This window comes from Pongo pygmaeus, chromosome 6 (assembly GCF_028885625.2).
Source record: "Pongo pygmaeus isolate AG05252 chromosome 6, NHGRI_mPonPyg2-v2.0_pri, whole genome shotgun sequence".
Lineage (NCBI taxonomy): Eukaryota > Metazoa > Chordata > Mammalia > Primates > Hominidae > Pongo > Pongo pygmaeus.
This window is the reverse complement of record NC_072379.2, coordinates 829,548-853,295: the sequence shown is the minus strand read 5'-3', so window position 1 is coordinate 853,295 and position 23,748 is coordinate 829,548. Positions and strand designations below refer to the sequence as shown.

The 23,748-nt window shown below is 51.3% G+C and overlaps 1 protein-coding gene across 47 annotated transcripts in view; it reads right to left on the bottom strand.

Moving 5' to 3' along the window:
- SUN1 (Sad1 and UNC84 domain containing 1) overlaps nucleotides 1-15,250 on the bottom strand; it is a 59,941-nt gene extending 44,691 nt beyond the window's left edge. For 18 of the 47 annotated variants that reach the window (XM_054496962.2, XM_054496969.2, XM_054496968.2 and 15 more), the window contains exon 1: nucleotides 15,127-15,250. The gene's annotated coding sequence lies outside the window, so the exon portion shown is untranslated. Of the gene's footprint in view, nucleotides 1-3,775; nucleotides 3,798-4,970; nucleotides 4,995-9,689; nucleotides 9,713-9,945; nucleotides 9,969-13,527; nucleotides 13,550-14,928; nucleotides 14,993-15,126 lie in introns of those variants that run through there. The other 29 variants (XM_063667158.1, XM_063667160.1, XM_063667159.1 and 26 more) reach the window with 8 other exon arrangements.
- Nucleotides 15,251-23,748: the final 8,498 nt, after the last annotated feature.

Genomic DNA, 23,748 nt, shown 5'->3' with positions numbered 1-23,748 from the left:
AGGTGAGAGGCTCCCAGAGCTCCCCAACTCCCCTCCCCGCCCTCAGTCTCATTCACTCCCTCCTTCCTCCTTCCCCCTTAACAGACCACGACACGGATCATTTTAAATTTGGAAATGGAAGATTTTAAATTTCATCCTTAGTCCTTTACAAAACCAAATATTAAGTTATAGGATAAAATAAAATGAAGTCAAAAAAGGATTAAATGAAACTGTGCACCTCAGGCAATGCCTGACAGGTGACAAGCACTCAGGCGTCAGCTGCGGTTATTTTGAAGAGTAAAGCGATATGGCCGACGTTGTAAATTTTAAAAAAGAACAGTTATGGCCGGGCGCGGTGGCTCACGCCTGTAATCCCAGCACTTTGGGAGGCTGAGGAGGGCAGATCACGAGGTCGAGAGATCGAGACCATCCTGGCTAACACGGTGAAACACCATCTCTACTAAAAATACAAAAAATTAGCTTGGCTTGGTGGCGGGCGCCTGTAGTCCCAGGTACTCGGGAGGCTGAGGCAGGAGAATGGTGTGAACCCGGGAAGCGGAGCTTGCAGTGAGCCGACATCGGGCCACTGCACTCCAGCCTGGGCGACAGAGCGAGACTCCACCTCAAAAAAAGAAAAAAAACCAGTTATTTTTTTTCTGGGTGTGCAATTCCTGAGATGAAAGATTTGTTCACCCTGCCCTAAATGAAAGGCAAAGGTCCATCGATGAGCCCCACAGCTAGGACTCAGCCAGCAGGCGGGAGCCCCCACCGATGAGCCCCACAGCTAGGACTCAGCCAGCAGGCGGGAGCCCCCACCGATGAGCCCCACAGCTAGGACTCAGCCAGCAGGCGGGAGCCCCCAGCCCTTGCACTGCTCGCCGGCACACCTGCAGGCGAAAGCATGGTTCTGAGACCAGCTCTACTGACCGCCTAGGAGTACTCAGCATTTTCACAACACCATTCCCAGTCTCCATTACATCGCTGCTAATTAAAACTGAAATGTAACATTAGAGTCTTCCCATGTGAAGAGGAGGCTGCCTCGGTCACCTGTCTGAGAGACTCAAGGGAGATGTTTTTTGCATTTATAATCTGATCAGTAACCACACAGTAAGTGAAAAATGGATCCAGCATGTTTTCAATGGCATCAGAAAAACCTGGAAAGGATCTGAAGTTGACATTCTGCACAGATGTGCTGTCTGCAGGTGTGATGCTCCTGCTGGCATCTGTGCCTCCCTGGCTGCCCTGCCCTGAGTGTCATGCCTGGCATGGCTTTGTGAGAGTTGTGTTCCACATGAGTGTGTGACCCTGGCCTGGTGGAAGGAAACAGACTAACTGGTACCCAGCTTTGTGCAGGATGCTGAGATAGGAGCTGGGCCTCAGAAAGCCCTGGACGTGGGTTCTCAGGCTGACCGGCTCAGCACAGGTGTGCACAGAGGGGACTGTGGGAAGATCCCCGTTGGTCCTCCTAGCAGATGGCTTCTGGAGGATGGATGGGTGGAGAGCCATCAACACTAGAAAAGCACACACCTTAAGAGACAGCGGCCAGCAGTGCCTGTCACCCAGACAAAGTCTCTCCCTTTTATCTTGTGTTTGCTGGTGGCCAAGAGAGCTTACAAGCTCACAAAAACAGGAAAAGTAGAGGGCCTCTGTTTAGGTTGCAAACTTTGGTTTCAAACCTATGACTTAGGTTTCTTTACAAGTATATACATCCAGCCGGGCATGGTGGCTCACGCCTGTAATCCCAGCATTTTGGGAGGCAGAGGCAGGCAGATCACCTGAAGTCAGGAGTTCGAGGCCAGCGGGGCCAACATGGTGAAACCCCATCTCTACTAAAAATATAAAAATTAGCTGGGTGTGGTGGTGGGCGCCTGTAATCCCAGCTACTCAGGAGGCTGAGGCAGGAGAACTGACTGAACCCAGGAGATGGAGGTTGCAGTGAGCCGACACAGTACCACTGCACTCCAGCCTGGGTGACAGAGCGAGACTCTGTCTCAAAAAACAAAACAAAACAAAACAAAAACAAAAAACAAAAATACACATATATATCCTAGCAGGGTTTTAAAATTAGACAGGGCCAGGTGGGGTGGCTCATGCCTGTAATCCCAATACTGCAGGAGGGCGAGGTGTGTGGATCACCTAAGCTCAGGAGTTCGAGACCAGCCTGGCCAACATGGTGAAACCACCCCTCTACTAAAAATACAAAAATCAGCCGGGTGTGGTGGTGCATGCTTGTAATCCCAGCTACTTGGGAGGCTGAGGCACGAGAATCACTTGAACCCAGGAGGCGCAGGTTGCAGTGAGCCCAGATTTCAGCGCATTCCAGCCTGGGCGAGAGTGAGACTGTCTCAAAAAAACAAACAAACAAACAAACAAAAACTATGTTAAGTTATACTAGGTTTCTCTTTTAATACCATTTACCTTTTACAGTATATAATTTATACTATATGGTAGACATGAAAACATACAGCTCAGTTTTTTTTCTTGAATGCTTTGGTAAAAAATGGATTTTAGGCCAGGCACGGTGGCTCACGCCTATAATCTCAGCACTTTGGGAGGCCGAGGTGGGTGGATCACAAGGTCAGGAGACCGAGACCATCCTGTGAATGGTGAAACCCCGTCTCTACTAAAAATACAAGAAATTAGCCGGGCGTGGTGGTGGGCACCTGTAGTCCCAGCTACTCGGGAGGCTGAGGCGGGAGAATGGTGTGAACCCGGGAGGTGGAGCTTGCAGTGAGCCGAGATTGCGCCCCTGCACTCCAGCCTGGGTGACAGAGCGAGACCCCGTCTCAAAAAACAAAAAAACAAAAATGGACTTTAGATTTCAGTCGTACTCTCCATATCACTTGAGTCTACTATTCAGAATATCTGCACTAATCTAGTAATAATCCAGAGAACATGGTTGAAAAATCTTCATACGAGGCTGAAAACAGAACAAAACTAAATGGGTCTGGCCAGGCACAGTGGCTGACACCTATAATCCCAGCACTCTGGGAGGCCAAGGCAGGCAGGAGGATCACTTGAGGTTAGGAGTTTGAGACCAGCCTGGCCAATATGGTGAAACCCCGTCTCTAGCAAAACTACAAAAATTAGCTGGGCGTGGTGGCACGTGCCTGTAGTCCCAGCTACTTGGGAGGCTGAGGCAGGAGAACTGCTTGAACCCGGGAGGCGGAGGTTGCAGTGAGCTGAGATCGCACCACTGCACTCCAGCCTGGGTGACAGAGCGAGACTCCATCTCAAAAACAAAAACAAAAAACAAACCTTGAGCGTTCTGAAATAAAATCCACACACCATCTTTTCTAAGGAAATGCTATCAGCCCTGAAGAAAACGGGGAAAGGCAAACTTTAAAACCTGCAGGCAGCACTTCTCTTCAGCCTACAAACAGCAACCGTCAATACCGAGTTGATAATTATTTTCTACGAAACACGCAGAAACAACGGGATCCGCTGCAAAGGCACTGTCTACAGACATTAGCACGATGCCACAGGCTGCATTTCCTGTGCCCCAGCGCTGGTCACTGATGATGTGGACTGACACTGAGAGGGAGCCCAGTGACACGCAGCGTTCCGACCAGAAACCGTGGGGAACCTGCCCACACGGATCCCGCAAGCCTCGGTTTAAAATGGCAGCCTACCTCCTGAAACAACAGTCACACCTACGACTCAAACCTGCAAAACTCTGTCTATCACTGATCCACGGGGGGACACACAGGCCCTTCCTCCCAGAGCGCCATCTGCCACAAGCCCCACGTCCACAGGGACACCCGGAGCTGCAGCCCCCGGCCTTGGCGGGGCCTACCAGCAGTGGACGCCTGCTCCACCCGGCTGGGCAGCGATGTTTCGCCAGATCCTTCCCTCAGGGACCTTCCCGAGAGACACTGAGCGGGGCATGATGAGCACACAGGCACACACGCTTGCTCAATCCTCATCCTCATTCATCCTTAAGCACCCCAGACCGGGGTTGTCAAACAGCACCTAGCCTGATATCAGGCAGTTCGTTTCTTTGTTCTTTCTTTCTTATATATGTATTTTAAGAGACAGGGTCTCATTCTGTCGCCCAGGCTAGAGTGCCAGGGGCGTGATCACAGCTCACTGCAGCCTCCATCTCCTGGGCTCAAGCGGTTCTCTAGCCTCAGCTTCCCACAGTGCTGGGACCACAGGGGCGCATCACGGCACCTGGTTAATCTTTTTGTTTTCTTAGAGACAGGGTCTCCCTATGTTGCCCAGGCTGGTCTTGAACTCCTGGCCTCAAGCGATTTTCCTCAGCCTCCCAAAGTTCTGGGATTACAGGAGTGAGCTACCATGCCCAGCCGGTTTGTTTCTTAAGTCCACTGTAAATAATTATTTAAAACTAAAATTCTGGAAAAAAAAAAATCAGTACTAAATGTTAACATAATTATCATGCTTAGATCTTCATCTTATTGAAACTAAATAATGTAGACACTAACAAAAACATTATTTTGCCTGCAGATTAAAAAAATAAACTGGCTTAGAAATAGATGTTTTCCAAAGATCATGCTCATGTAATTACTTCTACAACATAATAAACAAGAACAGGCATTGCATCTCTAATTTCATTTAGAGGAAGAAAAACAACTGTTGGTTTATGAAAACCGGATGATTTACACTGACTGAGAATCCTTAAAAATGAACTGATTATTCAAAACAACAAATCAGAAATAAATGACTACAACCTAAAAATATTTGAAAGGTCTGTATGCCACATATTTTATACACGCATATACACACAAGTGAACATGCTTTTAGTACTTCTCGAAAAATAACACTAGATTTGAGTAAATTCGGGCGGATGGAACTTCTACTTGTCATTTCACCCCTTTCGGGCTGTTTGAAAATTTTTTTAAAGAGCAGGTATTGCTTTTATAATTTTCAAAATTAACATAATAGGCCAGGTGCGGTGGCTCATGCCTGTAATCCCAGCACTTTGGGAGGCCGAGGTGGGCAGATCACGAGGTCAGGAGATCAAGACCAACCTGACTAACACAGTGAAACCCTGTCTCTGCTGAAAATATAAAAGAAAAATTAGCTGGGCGTGGTGGCGGGCGCCTGTAGTCCCAGCTACTCGGGAGGCTGAGGCAGGAGAATGGCGTGAACCCGGGAGGTGGAGCTTGCAGTGAGCTGAGATCGCGCCACTGCACTCCAGCCTGGGCAACAGAGCGAGACTCCGTCTGAAAAAAAAAAAATTATCGTAATAAGTATCACTTTCAAAAAGAAACAAATTTCATCTTCATTTGTGAGGCAGGACAGGCAGCCAGTCCTCTGGGGTCCAATTCAAGGTCTCCCACTGCCTTAGCTGTGAGGTGTGGACACATTCACAGGGGCTAGAAACAGAAGCTGCTCCTCCGAGCACCGCTGGAGCACCCAGCCAGCGGATGCCCCCACCCCGCACCTGCGCTGCTCTGGACTGCCTCCCAGCACACCCCATCAGCAGCAAAGCCATATCGACAGATAGTTTCTAGCCAAGATGCAACGTTTCTTCACTTGTTTTGGAAATGATGAAACAATAGGAAAAGGTAAGCAAGCCCATTTAGCCTGAACATCAAGAAAACAGCTGAGTGTCAAAGAAAACGACGACTTCTACCAGAAGACCAATTATCACGTGCGTACATCTCCTTACGATACGGGCACTGAATCTTTTTAATAAAAACCACACTTCCTCTTACAAAACGGTGGTCATCACAGTGTTTCAGCAAAAGCCCAAGGCCAAATTATTTGGTTTATACATATTACTGCAAACGGTCTAGGAAGACAGAACTATTAAATAATTTAAATAGTTTCACCGTATTTGCTTCAAACCTAGAGTGCACAGAATTTCCCTATAACCGGTACGATCGGGACTGCCAACAAAATGTCTCCTGGAGAACTCATCTGCAGCCAGCGGCCCTCAAGCAATGAGGTGCTGCAGCCACACTCAGCGTCCTCCTCCTACAGAGCCCGTGCTGGGTCTGGACCCAGACGCTCACGCAGCTTTCATGTGCATTTCCTTAATTATCAGTGACGTGAAACATCTTTTCGTGTTTCTCAGCCAGGGGTATTTCTCATGCTGTGCGGAGATCTGTCTTCTTCTGTTTAACAGGACCACATACACATAAGGATATGAATCCACTACTACATGGCAGGGATACTCCCGTCCTTAACGTCACCCTGGTGACTTTGGCCACACCATGTCTGGTCTTTCCCTTCCCTCACTCACGTCCTGCTTCTTAGAAAGCCTTTCCCTAAGCCAAGAACACAAGAATGGTCTGCAATGGACTCTCCTACTCTGACTGTTTTGACGTTTAATACTGCAAGCCATTAATAATTCATGTAACCCATCTGTAATTCCAGTTGGTACACAGGCATCGTTTTATTTCCTGTTGGGCATTTCCGCCTGGACATCAGGCAGGCTCACAGGTCCAAATCACGTCCCAGGCCTGCTCCTCCCTCCCCAGGGCGCGTGCCCTATGCCCCCTCTCCATTCCCGCCCTGACATGCCACCTCTGGCTGGCTCTCTGCAAGCGCCCTGGCCGTCTCCCTGGCTCCCGTCTTGCCTCTCAAGCCAATCCTTGAGAAAACCACCTGAATGATCCACCTACAGAGACGACCTACAGACTCCCCCCATGGCTGCCTGCACACACGGTGCTGGTGCAAATGCTGCTACTTCTCCCTCCTCACTTCCCATCCGTGCCTTAGAATCCACCGTGGCTCCAGGGAGCCCTCTCCTCCCCACCCATTTACATGCCGCTCCTCCACTCCTTCCTTGCAATGAATGTCCTCCTGCCTGAGGTGCCCTCCTATTTCCTGACCCCCTTCCGCATCTCCTCGGTCTAGTTACACCCCAAACTCTGCCTAGCCAACTTCTCCTCACACTTAATATTCAGCAGAAACACCGCCACCAGGAAGCCCCCATGGGCCTCACCCCACCCCGGCTACTGTCAGTTCTAGCACTCACTGGTGATCCGCACTAACACAAATCATAATGATTATTTCTCAATGACTCCTTCTCTCCAAGTGGCCCTTGACCTCTGTGAGGGCAGGAACTGTGCCTCATTGACCTTCAGCTCTAACTCTTGCTTGCAGAACAAGTGAACGCTGCACGTGACTGGAAGGGGGTGCTCTCCACACCACGCACCCTGCTCGCTTTGCCACTAAGCTGACAATCCTCCAGTCTCCACCACTCTCTACTCCTTACCTGACTACGCTCCGGAAAAATCCTGTACAGGAATTCATGCGTGGACACAGGGCCACGTGCAGGAATTCATGCGTGGACACAGGGCCACGTGCAGGAATTCATGCGTGGACACAGGGCCACGTGCAGGAATTCAGGTGTGGCCACAGGGCCGTGTGCGTGCGGGAATTCGCGGGTGGACACAGGGCCGTGTGTGCGGGAATTCGCGGGTGGACACAGGGCCGTGTGTGCGGGAATTCGCGGGTGGACACAGGGCCGTGTGTGCGGGAATTCGCGGGTGGACACAGGGCCGTGTGTGCGGGAATTCGCGGGTGACCACAGGGCCGTGTGTGCGGGAATTCACGGGTGGACACAGGGCCGTGTGTGCGGGAATTCGCGGGTGACCACAGGGCCGTGTGTGTGGGAATTCGCGGGTGGACACAGGGCCGTGTGTGTGGGAATTCGTGGGTGACCACAGGGCCGTGTGAGTGCGGGAATTCAAGGGTGGACACAGGGCCGTGTGTGCGGGAATTCGCGGGTGGACACAGGGCCGTGTGTGTGGGAATTCGCGGGTGGACACAGGGCCGTGTGTGTGGGAATTCGTGGGTGACCACAGGGCCGTGTGAGTGCGGGAATTCAAGGGTGGACACAGGGCCGTGTGTGCGGGAATTCGCGGGTGGACACAGGGCCGTGTGTGTGGGAATTCGCGGGTGGACACAGGGCCGTGTGTGTGGGAATTCGTGGGTGACCACAGGGCCGTGTGAGTGCGGGAATTCAAGGGTGGACACAGGGCCGTGTGTGCGGGAATTCGCGGGTGGACACAGGGCCGTGTGTGTGGGAATTCGTGGGTGGACACAGGGCCGTGTGTGTGGGAATTCGTGGGTGGACACAGGGCCGTGTGTGTGGGAATTCGTGGGTGGTCACAGGGCCGTGTGCGTGCGGGAATTCAAGGGTGGTCACAGGCCCGTGTGCGTGCGGGAATTCAAGGGTGGTCACAGGCCCGTGTGCGTGCGGGAATTCGCGGGTGGACACAGGGCCGTGTGTGTGGGAATTCGCGGGTGACCACAGGGCCGTGTGTGTGGGAATTCGTGGGTGACCACAGGGCCGTGTGAGTGCGGGAATTCAAGGGTGGACACAGGGCCGTGTGTGCGGGAATTCGCGGGTGGACACAGGGCCGTGTGTGCGGGAATTCGCGGGTGGACACAGGGCCGTGTGTGCGGGAATTCGTGGGTGGACACAGGGCCGTGTGTGTGGGAATTCGTGGGTGGACACAGGGCCGTGTGTGTGGGAATTCGTGGGTGACCACAGGGCCGTGTGAGTGCGGGAATTCAAGGGTGGTCACAGGGCCGTGTGTGTGCGGGAATTCGTGGGTGGCCACAGGGCTGTGTGTGTGCAGGAGTTCACGCATCACCACAGGGCCGTGTGTGCGGGAATTCGCGGGTGACCACAGGGCCGTGTGTGTGGGAATTCGCGGGTGACCACAGGGCCGTGTGTGTGGGAATTCGCGGGTGGACACAGGGCCGTGTGTGTGGGAATTCGCGGGTGGACACAGGGCCGTGTGTGTGGGAATTCGCGGGTGGACACAGGGCCGTGTGTGTGGGAATTCGCGGGTGGACACAGGGCCGTGTGTGCGGGAATTCGCGGGTGGACACAGAGCCGTGCGTGCAGGAATTCAAGGGTGGTCACAGGGCCGTGTGCGTGCGGGAATTCGCGGGTGGCCACAGGGCTGTGTGCGTGTGGGAACTCGTGCGTGGCCACAGGGCTGTGTGTGTGTGGGAATTCACGGGTGGCCACAGGTCGGTGTGCACTGCGCTTGGACCTCTCATTTTTCCTCCCGGCGTGTTCAGGCCTTCATATGCTTCCTCGTCTAACCAGAACAGGTATGTCAGTTGCTCCATTCCCAACAGTAATTGGCAACAGCAGTCTCACGGTCTTACATGTTCTGGAATACACATCCACACCACTTCCAGATCACCCTTCTAGCGCTCTGTCCTCCCCAGCACCAAGTACTAGGCTCAAGGTGAATACTTTTCCGTTTGGAGCAAGTAAAGACATAATAAAGTCATCTGTTTTTCATACTGCAGATACAGCTCACATCTTCCAATGATATTAAAAATCAAAATAAATAGAATGGCTGAGAACAAAGTGACCAAAGGGCTGCTCTGTGTTCAAACTACACATGCCCGAGGGGTGTCTCCCCCACCGCCAGGACCCAGGGAACCCGGCACCTGGATGTGATGACATCCACGCTGCTTGTCTGAGACCTACAGTTTAATTCTGCACAAATGTTGAAAGTGTCTGTCACACACATGTTACTGCCTAAATTCACAACCTACAGCCATTCAATTCAACCTAAGCAACTAAATGAAAACCAAAGTACCAACAGAACAAGCATGCTTAATTATAGACACAATTTAAACTGTAAAATTGAGTAATAAATTACATGAGACGCTTAATGAAGTAGCAACAATTAGAATATACAACTATATAAACAGTGCATTATAAGAAGCAACATCACATTCTGTATTTTTCATCTGACACTTACTAGTTTATTTTATCCCAGTGGAAGCAAACTGCTTCAAATGTGATATAGCAGGCCTGGTCTCCTCTATCTATAAATCAAGTGGGTGAGCAGTCCAAAATAGCAACGAGCTCCACATTTAGGAAGCAAGGGGAAGAAGAAAACGAGGGCAGGCTTTCAATCAATGAAACAACACTGCAACCCTCTGGCAGGCAACACAAGCACAACCACCCCACCAAATACGCACAGGGAAAGGTGAGGCCGACAACACTGAGCCTACCGCCCAAATAGTCCTGTTTCCAATCTGCTTGACGAACCCCGATGTGGGAACTCCCTTTCCCGCTGTGTTCAGGACCGCTTCACCGGAATCACCAGTGGGCGTTATGACATGCAATTCAACAGCCTCCAGGAGAGGCGATTCCAGGACTCTCACCTCACTCTGCAACACTGCGGTAAAGGCAAGGGTTGAACGCTGAAGGATGCTTTCAACCCATCACTGCTTCTCCCACAAAAAAGCACTCCCTGGCATTTACTGTAAGCAGATTTGAATTGGATTTATTTTCAGAATCTGGAGACACTATAAAGTAGACTAGGAGACCATTTGATCATCATAAATTCAGGACCAGGAAACAATGGTTATGAGCTGACAACACACCCCATTAAATATCAGCGTTCTTTGAAAATAGGTCACCAGGCCGGGCTCACGCCTATAATCCCAGCACTTTGGGAGGCTGAGGTGGGCGGATCACGAGGTCAAGAGATCAAGACCAGCCTGACCAGCAGGTGAAACCTCGTCTCTACTAAAAATACAAAACTTAGCCAGGCATGGTAGCGTGTGCCTGTAGTCCCAGCTACTCAGGAGGCTAAGGCGGGAGAATCACTTGAACCCGGGAGGCAGAGGGTGCAGTGAGCCGAGATCACTCCATTGCACTCCAGCCTGGGCAACAGAGCAAGACTCTGTCTCCAAAAAAAAAGATGTGCTGAATATAGATGTTAGCATCCACTCTCTTCCACATACCCCTTTGAGAAAGGGCTATTTTTTAAGGGCATATTTCATTGAGAACAAAATGAAAGGGAGAAAAGAAAATAGCAATACATTTTGGGGAGCTAGATAGATGAATAAAAACTGACTTAGGCCAGAAAAAGTTGAGTCATAAGCATGCAATGGAGAACATGGAAGAACAATCTAACCTTGATCATGGAACCCCCAGAAGGCTCCAAAAACAGTGGCACTAGTTTACAGTTGGAAGTGAGGGTATAAGACGGAACTAAAATACAGGAGAGACGGATACTCACAATCCTTTCAAGAAGCAATTAGGCAAAGCCACGTGATCATCTCAATTGGTGCAGAAAAGCACTTCACAAACTCCAACACCTTTTCATAGTAAAAACACTCAACAAGCCAGGAATGGAAGGGGAACATCCTCACATGATACAGGTCATCTATGAAAAACTCAGTGAATGTCATATTCAAATTTTTCACCTCAGATATGCAAGAAGACAAGGGGTGGCCACTTTCACCACTGCTCTTCAACACTATCCTGGAAGTTCTCCCCAGAGCAATTAGTCAAGAGGCATACTAATTGGAAAGGAAGATGTAAAACTATCTTTATTCTTGGATGACATGATCTCATATCTAGAAAATCCTAATGAATCAACAAAAAAACTGCTGTTAGAACTAACAAGCAAACTCAGCAAAGTTTCAGGATACAAGATCAATAAAAAGTCAGTTGCATTTCTACACACTAGCAATGAACAATCGGGAAGTGAAATTGGGAAAACAATTCATTTTACAATAGCATCAAAAAGTATTAAAAACTTAGGAATAAATTTAACCAAGGAAGTGCACCACTTGTACACTGAAAATCACAAAGCACTGTTGCAAGAATTGAAGACAACCTACATAAATGGGAAGACATTCCATGAACGTGGATGGAAAGACTCACTACTGTTAGGATAGCAGTACTCCCACAGTGATGTACAGATTCAATACTATCTCTATCAAAACCCCAATGGTCTTTTTTGCAAATATGGAAAAACTGATCTTTAAATTCACATGGAACTGCAATGGGTCCCAAATAGTAAAAAATCTTCCAGAAGAAAGGCAAAGTTGGAGGACCCCGACTTCCTAGCTTCAAAACTTACTACAAAATAGTGTGGCATTGGGAGGCCGAGGTGGGTGGATCATGAGGTCAGGAGTTCGAGGCCAGCCTGCCAACACGGACGGTGAAACCCCGTCTCTACTAAAAATACAAAAATTAGCTGGGTGTGGTGGCGGGCACCTGTAATCCCAGCTACTTGGGAGGCTGAGGCGGGAGAAGCATTTGGACACGGGAGGCAGAGGTTGCAGTGACCCGAGATCACGCCACTGCACTCCAGCCTGGGCGACAGGGCAAGACTCCACCTCAAAAAAAAAAAAAAAGGGTGGCATTGGCATAAAAACATACAGACCTGTAGAACAGAACTGGGTCCAAAAATAAACCCACACATTTAGTCAACTGATTTTGACAAGGGTGCCAAGACCACTCAATAGGGAAAAAGCAGTCTTGTCACAAATGATGCTTGAACAATATCCACGTGCAAAAGAACAAAGTCAGAACCTACCACACATCATACACAAGAATGAACTCAAAATGGATCAAAAACCTAAATACAAGAGTTAAAATGATAAACTCTTAAAAGAAAACACAGGACAAATCCTCCTGACTTTGGATTTTGCAGAGTTCTTAGGTATGACATCAAAAGCATGAGCAACAAAAGAAAAAACAGAAAAATTAGAGTTAATCAATTTAGAGTTCATCAATTTGTGCATCAAAGGACACTAACAAGAGAGTGAACAGACAATCCAAAGACTGGGAGAAAGTATTTATTAATCATATGTCTAATCAGGGTCTAGTATACAGAATAAAGAATTCTGACAACTCAAAAAAAAAAAAAGAGGCAACCCAATTTAAAAATGGAGAAAGAGGCCGGGCACGGTGGCTCACACCTGTCATCCCAGCACCACTTTGGGAGGCCGAGGCGGGCGGATCACCTGAGGTCGGGAGTTTGAGACCAGCCTGACCAACATGGAGAAACCCCATCCCTACTAAAAATACAAAATTAGCCGGGTGTGGTGGCGGGCACCTGTAATCCCAGCTACTCGGGAGGCTGAGGCAGGAGAATCGCTCGAGCCCGGGAGGCGGAGGTTGCGGTGAGCTGAGTTCGTGTCATTGCACTCCAGCCTGGGCGACAGAGCGAAACTCCGTCTCAAAAAAAAAAAAAGGAGGGGGGGGGAGCAGGGAAGGACCTGAATGAGAATTTCTCCAAATATACACAACAGCCAACATGGACATGAAACAATTCTCAACTTCACTGGTCATCAGGTACATGCAAATCACAGCCAAATGAGACGCCACTTCAGACCCACTAGCATGGTCATCCTTTTTGGAAACTAAGTGTTGGGGGCATGTGGAGAAAGTGAACTCATATGTTGCCGATGGAAATATAAAATGGTGCGGCCACTGTGAAAAACAGTTAGGCAGTTCCTCAAAAAGCTAAACAGAGTTACCATGTGACCTGGCAACTCCATTCCTTGATATATAACCAAAGAATTAAAAACAGATGCTCAAATAAAAACTCATCCACAAATGTTCATAGTAGCTGCATTACTCACAATAGCCAACAGGTGCAAACAGCCCAAGCGTCCATCAACAGACTAATGGATAAACATAATGTGGTATATCTATACAATGGACAATTATTCAGTCATAAAAAGGAATGGAATACTGATACAGTCTACAACATGCGTGAACTCTGAAGACATTATCTTAAGTGAAAGAGGCCAGACACAAGGGGCTGCATACTGTATGATTCCATTTACATGAAATGTCCAGAACAGGCCAATTCAGAGAGACAGAAAGCAGATTAGCGGTTGCCAGGGCCTGGGGAGATGGAAGAATGGGCAGTGGCTGATTAACAGGTATAGGGTTTCCATCTGGGATGATGAAAAAGTTATGTAAGTAGGTGGTGATGTTGTTTTACGTTACGTAGATTTTAGCACAATCAAAAACAAAAAGCAGGTGAATGAGAGGATACTCCACTTATGAAGTAAGAACATATCACAAATTTTAAAAGAGGAAAAAAAACCAGCTCTGGGAAATTTAAAATACGATGGCCAAACTAAAACGCTAAATAGATATACTGGAAGAAAAAGAGGAAATCTAGAAAGTAGAACAAACATTAAATGGGAGAAAGATAAGAAAATTATAAAGCCAGCCCAAGCCTTCCAGCCCAAACAGTAGTATTTCCAAAAGAGTCAGAAAAAAAAAGGGTAAACAAAGAAAAGGAAATTATTACAGAAATAATTTGAGAAAACTAAAGGCTTCAAAAAACTATCAGGTGTCCAACAACAGATGAGAATAAACCAAAACACACGGTGTTTCTACACAGTGGAGATGTAGGGAGTAAAAACAGATTGCACACAGAAGCATTCACACAAAGCATTAGCAATTAGAGCCGCAAGCATTTCATGGGCAATACTATTACTGAAGCTTAGAAGACACAATTATGGGCAGCTTCCCACCTGGAATCAGAGCCAGGCGCAGCAACCACAAGCTGCAAAGCGAGAGCAGAGACCTCGGACCTCACCGCCCACCTGCCCTGGGGAGCCCTGGGGAGCTGGGAGAAATCCTCCCCATGACGGTGACAGTGGCAAGGTGTTCCCCGCCGCTGCTTATTTTGCGCCAGACACCGTTCTGGGCACTTTGCAGGCGCAACAGGGCGCGAAGACCACGCGCGCGCCTCCAGGCAGGCTGAGGCGAGAGGATCGCTTGAGCCTAAGAGTCCGACCTGGGCAGCATAGAGAGACCACAACCCTACAAAAAATACGACTATCAGCCGGGCGCGGTGGCTCACGCCTGTGATCCCAGCGCTTCGGGAGGCGGAGGCGGGAGGATCGCTCGCGCTCAGGAGATCGAGACCAGCCTGGGAAACACAGCGAGACCCCACCTCTTAAATAAAACCGTCTCCCCACCACCCCACCCACGGCCCCGCCGCTACTTCCAGGGGCTGGGACCCCGCAGCGGGGTCCAGGCGGGCAGCTCGGGCCGAGGCCTGAGAACGCGGGGAGGACGCTCCTCCATGCCCAGCCCGAGCCGCCCGCCGCGGCCTCCCGCGCCTCTCCCCGCTCCGCCCCCGACCCCGCGCCGCGACCCGGCTGGCGACACCCCGGGAGGAGCAGGACCCCTGCGCCACGACCGCCAGGGTCTCCGGGCGTCTTCACCTGCGCGAGCCGGGGTAGCTGCGGGGCGCGGGACGGGCGGGGGCGGCAGCCGTTGGCCCAGGAGGCCTTGGCGCAGCCCGCGCTGAGGGCGGCCAGGCCGCGACCCCGCGTCCTCCCGGCCCCCGGGCCCCGGCCCCGCGTCCCCGCAGCCCGGCGCCCGCTCCGGGGTCCCCTCGGCCCGGCCCGCCAGGAGCTCACCTGCCTCGCGCCGCCGCCTCAGGCCTCGTCTGGGCCGCCCAGGCCCGAGAAGACACTCTGCCCGCGCCAGCCAATCGCGGGCCGCGCCCCGGGCCGAGGGCGGGAGCAACGCAGGCCTCCACCAATCGCGAGCGCGCCACCTGAAGCGTTCTGGCCAATGACGAGGCGGCTACGGGCCGCGGGCGGAGGAGCGAGGCGGACTCCAGGCGGGGGAGGGGAGGGGGAGGGGGGGGAAGGGGGAGGGGCCTGGATGCGTCACGGGGTGGGACGGGCGGGGCCGCGTCTCGGTAGGGGGGCTGCACCTGGAGGAGGGGGACTGCATTCGGGGGAAAGGCCTGCATCTGAGGGAGGGCTCCGCACTTAGGGGAGGGGTCTGCACCTGCTGGGGGCTTTGCATCTGGGGGAGGGGCCCGCAACTGGGAAAGGGGTCTGCACCTGGGAGGGGTCTGCACCTGGGGGAGGGGTCTGCATCGCGGAGGGGTCTGCCCCTCAGATACGGGGTCTACGTTGGGGAGGGTTGTGCATCTGGGGGAAGGGTCTGCATCTTCGGAAAGGTGTGTGCATCTCGGGGAGGGCGTCCGCATCTTGGGGAGAGGTTTGGATCTGGGGGAGGGGTCTGCATCTCCATGAGAGGGTCTGAATCTCCAGGAGGGCGTCCGCGTCTTGGGGAGGGGCAGCTGCGGCTCCGGGAGGCAGCCCCCGCTTCCCACGGGGCTCACCTCGCCCAGTGCCTCCTTGGCCTTCCGCACGTCTCCCATTGCTGGCCGCCGCCCCCACCCCAATTCCCCGCAGCTCCGGGCGTGCGCAGGCGCTCGCAGGCCGGGCTCCTCCCGCGGCCCCTCCTCCCCAGGCGCCCTTCTGGGGAATGTGTGGGGTCTGCACGCGCAATCTCCTGCAGGGCCCCTGCTGATGGAAACGCCGGCTCTTCCCGCGTGGAATTCGCAGGTTCTCTTCTCCGTGCTGGGGACTGCACCGCGTCTTGCAAATACTGATTTGTTCTTTGCATTTTTAAAACGAAGTGTAATTAACATACAATCACGTTCACCTTTTTTGCTCTTGGTTTTTTTTTTGAGACAGGGTCTCACTCCCGTTGCCCAGGCTGGAGTGCAGTGGCGCAGTCATAGCTCACTGTAACCTCAACCTCCCCAGCCCAGGTGATCCTCCCACCTCAGACTCCCGAGTAGCTGGGACTACAGGCGCGCCTCGCTAATTTTTTTTTTTTTTTTCTTTTTTTGAGACGGAGTCTCTCACCGTCGCCTGGGCTGGAGTGCAGTTGCGCGATCTCGGCTCATTGCAACCTCCACCTCCCGGGTTCAAGCGATTCTCCTGCCTCAGTCTCCCCAGTAGCTGGGATTACAGGCACCTGCCACCATCCGCAGCTAATTTTTTGTATTTTTAGTGGAGACGGGGTTACACCATGTTGGCCAGGCTGGTCTTGAACTCCTGATCTCATGATTCGCCTCCTCAGGCTCCCAAAGTGCTGGGATTACAGGTGTGAGCCACCGCACCTGGCCTTTTTTTGTATATTTTTGTAAACATGGGGGGGGTCTCACTATGTTGTCCAGGCTGGTCTTGAACTCCTGATCTCCAGTGATCCTCCCACCTTAGCCCCCCAAAATGCTGGGATAACAGGCATGAGCCACCGCACCCAGCCAATAAAGCCTTTATTTACTTATTTTTGAGATAGAGTTTCGCTCTTGTTATCCAGGCTGGAGTACAATGGCACAATCTCAGCTCACTGCAACCTCCACCTCCCAGGTTCAAGTGACTCTTGTGCCTCAGCCTCCTGAGTAGCTGGGAGTACAGGTGCCACATCCAGATAATTTTTGTATTTTTAGTAGAGACGGGGTTTCACCATGTTGGCCAGGCTGGTCTGGAACTCCTGTTTTTTCCTTTTTGTTTTGCTTTTTGTTGTTGTTTAGAGACAGGGTCTCGCTCTGTCATCCAGGCTGGAGTGATCATGCAATGGTATGATCATAGCGCACTGCAGCCTCGCCATCCCATGTTCAAGCCATCCTCCCACATTAGCCTCCTGAGTCGCTGAGACTACAGGCACACATCACCATGTCTGGCTAATTTTTAAATTTTTTTGTAGAGATGGGGTCTCCCTATGTTGCCCAGGCTGGTCTTGAACTCTTGGTCTGAAGCCATCCTCTGCCTCAGCGTCCCCCCGCACCCTCTACCACACCTGACTAACTACCTTTTTTTTTTTTAACCAAGCATTAACTCTGATGGCCCTTACATTGCTGCTAAAACCCTGCATTAGATCTCCTTTTTAAACAGTCACATCTGTTTGGGGGAAAGATTTTGACAGATAGCTGTGCCAGAACCCACCACCTGGGTCTGTCACTAGAGAAGATGGACATTCAAATACTAGGATCGTGCCCCCAAAAAGGCTGGCCTCCACCCTGCCCACCTGGGGCTAGTACGGCACCCCCCTAAGGCCCCGGTCCATGGAGTGGGTTAAGGGAGGAACAAGAACAAGCAGGTAGGAGAGTCTGGGGGCTTCTGTGCCTCCCGAAACACAGCTTGGGTCTGTTTTCTTTGGCCTGGCCAACCGTCCTCATTTCAGAAGAGGACATTGGACAACAGGCTGGGCTTCAGTCCCTAAGGCTTTTCCCATCTTCCCAGCGCTGCAGAGCAGGATGGAGCGGGTAGCACAGCCATTGACATTTCAAAGACAGGGAAATGGAGGCAGGGGCCAGGCCGGCAGCCTGGCTGGAGTGAGACCGGACGCAGTGACCCCGTAGGCGGTCTCACCGTCTTCAAGGCCACCATCTCTGCTGCAGAACTGAGGGCAGCAACGGCCCATTTCGAAGCTCCCGGGGGAACGCAGTGCTTTTTTTCTCGGTGAGCTCACACCTCAAATATGGCAGCAGGCTGTGCCTTTCAGCGGTAAACAGAAACCGGCTCCTGGGAGTCAGAAACCCGAGCCCAGAGGCTTCGTGCCATCTGGATGAGGGTGGCTGCGCAATGGCCTGGGAGAGAGTCGGACGAAGGAAAATTACCTCCAGCCGACCTCCTGGAGGCTCAGGAAATCCGTCTCTCTCTCTCTTTTTTTTTTTTTTTTTTTTTTGAGACAGAGTTTTGCTCTTGTCGCCCAGGCTGGCGATCTCAGCTCACTGCAACTTCCGCCTCCCGTAAATCCCTTTCTCTTAAGGAAACAATTTGGCTTCTCCGCCAGCTGCTTCCCCATCCTGCCTGTTTCTGGTTCCTTCTTTGGGCGGGAAGCATCCGCAGAGGAAATGGTTTTTGGTGGGTGGTTGTCCCCTGCGGTGAGTGAGGGCGGCCTCTGCTGTGGTTTCAGGGCGTGAGTCTGTGGGAAGTGGTGAAAGGAACTTGCGGGAGAGCTGTAACAGATTTCAGCCAGATTTCCCAATACACAGAATCCAAAATCCATGCACAGACGCTCCCAGTATTGACAGAGGGTTTGAACTCAGCCAGATTTCCCAGTACACAGAATCCAAAATCCATACACAGATGCTCCCAGCATTGACAGAGGGTTTGAACTCACTATAGGCTGCAGACATGCATGCTGGGCCCTGAAGAGCGTTTCATTTACTTATGTATGTATGTATTTATTTGCTTACTTAGTTTTGAGAGAGAGCCTTGCTCTGTCACCCAGGCTGGAATGCAGTGGCACAGTCACGGCTCATGGTAACCTCAAACTCCTGGGCTCAAGTGATTCTCTTGCCTCAGCCTCTCCAGTAGCTGGGACTACAGGTACCCACCACCATGCCCAGCTAATTTTATTTTTTTAACTTTTTGTAGAGATAGGGTCTTGCCATGTTGCCCAGTCTGGTCTCAAACTCCTAGGCTCAAGCGATCCTCCCACCTCGGCCTCCCAAAGTGCTGGGATGACAGGTGTGAGCCACCTCACCTGGCCTTCTCCTCTTTTTTTTTTTTTTTTTTTTTTTGAGACGGAATCTCGCTCTGTCACCAGGCTGGAGTGCAGTGGTGTGATCTCGGCTCACTGCAAGCTCCGCCTCCCAGGTTCAAGCAATTCCCCTGCCTCAGCCTCCCGAGTAGCTGGGATTTGTGGGGAGGATGGTGGGGGACGAGAGGGTGCAGGGTCGGGGAGGACGATAGGGGACAGGAGGGTGCAGCCTGGCCACAGAGCCATTGCTGGGCTTTAGTGAGGGCTTCAGTGAGTCACAGCGACAGCGGCCTTTTGGTGGAAGTTATTTTGGTGGGGTGGTAAGGATGGGTTCTGGAGAGAACAGGAGGAGGCAGGTAGAGCGAGGCAGGACAGACAGCTCTTTCAAGAGAAATGAGGAAGCAGGGACAGGGATCTTTGGGAGGCACCTTGTTTTGTTTTGTTTTAGGATGCTTGCTCTTTTACTTAGCTAATCCCCAAGGGCAGGTCATCTCTCGGCAGGTCTGTTAAACAGTAGCAGGATGCATAGCGGCCCCCAGATGTGTCCACCTGCAGCCTCAGAATGAAATCTTTTTTGGAATAAGGGTCTTTGCAGATATAATTAAGGTAAAGATCTAGAGATGCGACCATCCTGGCTTACGGTGGGCCCTGAATCCAATACGTATCCTTATAAAAGGAGGCAGCTGGGCGCGGTGGCTCACGGCTGTAATCCCAGCACTTTGGGAGGCCGAGGCAGGTGGATCACATGGTCAGGAGATCCAGACCATGCTTGCTAACGTGGTGAAACCCGTCTCTACTAAAATACAAAAAATTAGCCGGGCATGGTGGTGTGCGCCTGTATTCCCAACTACTCAGGAGGCTGAGGCAAGAGAATCACTTGAACCCGGGAGGCAGAGGTTGCAGTGAGCCGAGATCGCACCACTGCACTCCAGCCTGGGCAATAGTGAGAGACTCCTCTGTCTCCAAAAATAATAATAATAATTAGCCGGGTGTGATGGCGGTGTCTGTAGTCCCAGCTACTTGAGAGGCTGAGGCAGGAGAATTGCTTCAACTGGGGAAGCAGAGGTTGCAGTGAGCTGAGATCATGCCCCTGCACTCTGGCCTGGGTGACAGAGCAATACTCCATCTCAAAAAAAAACAAACAAACAAACAAACAAACAAAAATAAATGAGTTGCCAATATTTAAAAATTAAAGGACTTGGCCGGGCGCAGTGGCTCACGCCTGTAATACCAGCACTTTGGGAAGCTGAGGTGGGCAGATCACGAGGTCAGGAAATCGAGACTATCCTGGCTAACATGGTGAAACCCAGTCTCTACTAAAAAATACAAAAAATTAGCCGGGCGTGGTGGCGGGCGCCTGTAGTCCCAGCTACTTGGGAGGCTGAGGCAGGAGAATGGCGTGAACCTGGGAGGCGGAGCTTGCAGAGAGCCGAGATCGCGCCACTACACTCCAGCCTGGGTGACAGAGTGAGACTCCATCTCGAAAAAAGCAAAACAAAAGAAACAAACAAACAAAAATTAAAGAGTTGGCAATATTTAAAAATTAAAGGACTTGGCCAGGCGCAGTGGCTCACGCCTGTAATCCCAGCACTTTGGGAGGCTGAGGTGGACGGATCACGAGGTCAGGAGATCGAGACCATGCTGGCTAACACGGTGAAACCCCGTCTCTACTAAAAAATACAAAATTAGCCGGGCATGGTGGCGGGTGCCTGTAGTCCCAGCTACTTGGGAGGCTGAGGCAGGAGAATGGCGTGAACCTGGCGGAGCTTGCAGTGAGCCGAGATCACACCACCGCACTCCAGCCTGGGTGACAGAGCGAGACTCCATCTCAAAAAAAAAAAAAAAAAAAAAAAAATTAAAGGACTTAAAAAAAATTTTTTTTAAATCTGGACTTCCAGCTTCTCTTGAAAAATCATCATATCTGGCAATGCTGGGCCTGCCCTGCCATGGCCACACCTGGGGGGCCCAGGAGAGAGGCGGATGTTGTTTGGATGTTTGTCCCCTACAGATCTCAGGTTGAAATGTGATCCCTGGTGCTGGAGGTGGGGCCTGCTGGGATGTGTTGGATCATGGGGGCGGATCCCTCATGAATTGCCCAGCGTCATCCCCTTGGTGATAAGTGAATCCTCACTCAGTTCATGCAAGATCTGGGACCTTCTCACCGCCTCTCTTGCTCCTGCTCTCATCATGTGATGCACCTGCCCCTTCACCTCTGCCATGAGTGGAAGCAGCCTGAGGCCTTGCTAGAAGCAGATGCTGCTGCCCTGCTTCCTGTACGGCCTGCATAACCGTGGGCCACATAAACTGTATTAGCCCGTTTTCACACTGCTATAAAGATACTACCCAAGACTGGGTCGTTTATAGAGAAAAGAGGTTTTATTTTTTTGAGACGGAGTCTCGCTCTCTCACCCAGGCTGGAGTGCAGTGGCGCGATCTCGGCTCACTGCAAGCTCCACCTCCCGGGTTCGCACCATTCTCCTGCCTCAGCCTCCCAAGTAGCTGGGACTACAGGCGCCCGCCACCACGCCTGGCTAATTTTTTGTATTTTTAGTAGAGACGGGGTTTCACTGTGTTAGTCAGGATGGTCTCGATCTCCTGGCCTCGTGATCCACCCGCCTCAGCCTCCCAAAGTCCTGGGATTACAGGTGTGAGCCACCGCGACCAGCCGAGAGAAGAGGTTTAATCGACTCACAGTTCCACATGGCTGGGGAGGCCTCAGGAAGCTTACAGTCATGGGGCAGGGGGAAGCAGGCACATCTTACATGGCGGCAGGTGAGAGAGAGAAGTGCGTGAAGGAGGAACTTGCCAAACACTTATGAAACCATCAGATCTCTTTGTTTTGTTTTGTTTTGTTTTGTTTATTTGCTTGTTTTTGAGATGGAGTTTTGCTCTTGTTGCCCAGGCTAGAGTGAAATGGCAGAATCTCAGCTCACTGCAACCTCCACCTCCCGGGTTCAAGTGATTCTCCTGCCTCTGCTTCCTGAGTAGCTGGAATTACAGGCGCCCGCCACCACGCCGAGCAAAATTTTTGTATTTTTAGCAGAGACGGGGTTTCATCATGTTGGCCAGGCTAGTCTTGAATTCCTGACCTCAGGTGACCACCCGCCTTGGCCTGCTAGAGTGCTGGGATTACAGGCGTGAGCCACCACGCCTGCCTGGCTTGAAACCATCAGATCTTGGCCGGTTGCGATGGCTCATGCCTGTAATCCCAGCACTCTGGGAGGCTGAGGCTGGCAGATCACCTGAGGTCAGGAGTTTCAGACCAGCCTGGCCAACATAATGAAATCCCATCTCTGCTAAAAATACAAAAATTAGCCAGATGTGGTGGGCACCTATAATCCCAGCTAATCGGGAGGCTGAGGCAGGAGAATCGCTTGAACCCAGGAGGTGGAGGTTGCAGTGAGCAGAGATTGTGCCACTGCACACCAGCCTGGGTGACAGAGCCAGACTCTGTCTAAAAAAAAATCAAACAAAAAACCCATCAGATCTTGTGAGAACTCAGTTGCTATGAGGAGAACAGCATGGTGGAAACTGCGTCCATGATCTAATCACCTCCACCAGGTCCCACCCTCAACACATGGGGATTACAACTGAGATGAGCTTTGGGTGGGGACACAGAGCCAAACCATATTGCAAACCTCTTTTCTTTATATGTTACCCAGCCTCAGTTCTGTCTTTTTTTTTTTTTTTGAGACAGAGTCTCGCTCTGTCACTCAGTCGCTCAGGCTGGAGTGTGGTGGTACAATCTTGGCTCACTGCAACCTCCACCTCCCAGATTCAAGCAATTCTCCTGCCTCAGCCTCCCGAGTAGCTGGGACTACAGCCGTGTGCCACCACGCCTGGCTAATTTTTGTATTTTTAGTAGAGACAGGGTTTCACCATGTTGGCCAGGCTGGTCTCAAACTCCTGACCTTGTGATCCACCCACCTCGGCCTCCCAAAGTGCTGGGATTACAGGCGTGAGCCACTGCGCCCGGCCAGGTCTTTCCTTATAGCAATGTGAGAGCTGAGTAACATAGAGGGCCTTCCTCCAGGGTACGCGTGTGGCTCCCACTCAGTGTGTCTCCCAGAGATGGAGGCTCACTCCTGTCCAGGATCCAGTGTGGACACCCCGATGCCCGAGACCTTCCAGGAAGACCTCTGCAGCAGGTCAGCTGGGCTGCCCGAGCCATCTGGATGGCAGCCACCTCCAAGGTCTTCCTGTAGGCAAAATCCTCACACTTGGTTGTAAAATCCACCTGTTTGAGGCTGTATGTATCCTGTTCAGGGGGAAAATGGCAGATTTGAAAATAGGGACTCCAGGGGCCGGAAGGGAGAGGGTGGCAAACTGCACCTGTGTCTTGATGAGAGGAGTATCTCTGGGAGGGGAGCCTGGAAGGCCCCCTGACCCGCCTGGGAATGTGCTGCCGGGAACTTGCCCAGGACAAGGCTGGAGGGAGGAGAGAGAGTGACAGAGCCCGGGACCCAGGAAAGGGACCCAGGAGAGCTGGGTCCCAGGGCAACACTGCTGGGCATCTGGAGCAGAACTTTGCTAAAGAGAAAAGCAGCTGTCATCCTGGCAACTGGTTTTATGTTTTATTCTTTTTCTATTTGACAAGCAATACATATGTGTTGCTGAAAAAAAAAAAAAAACAACAACAACCGTCAGTGTCAAGGGAAAAACATTAACACTAAATAGAATTTTTTTTTCTTCTTTTGAGACAGATTGTATTAGTCTGATTTCACGCTGCTAATAAAGACATACCC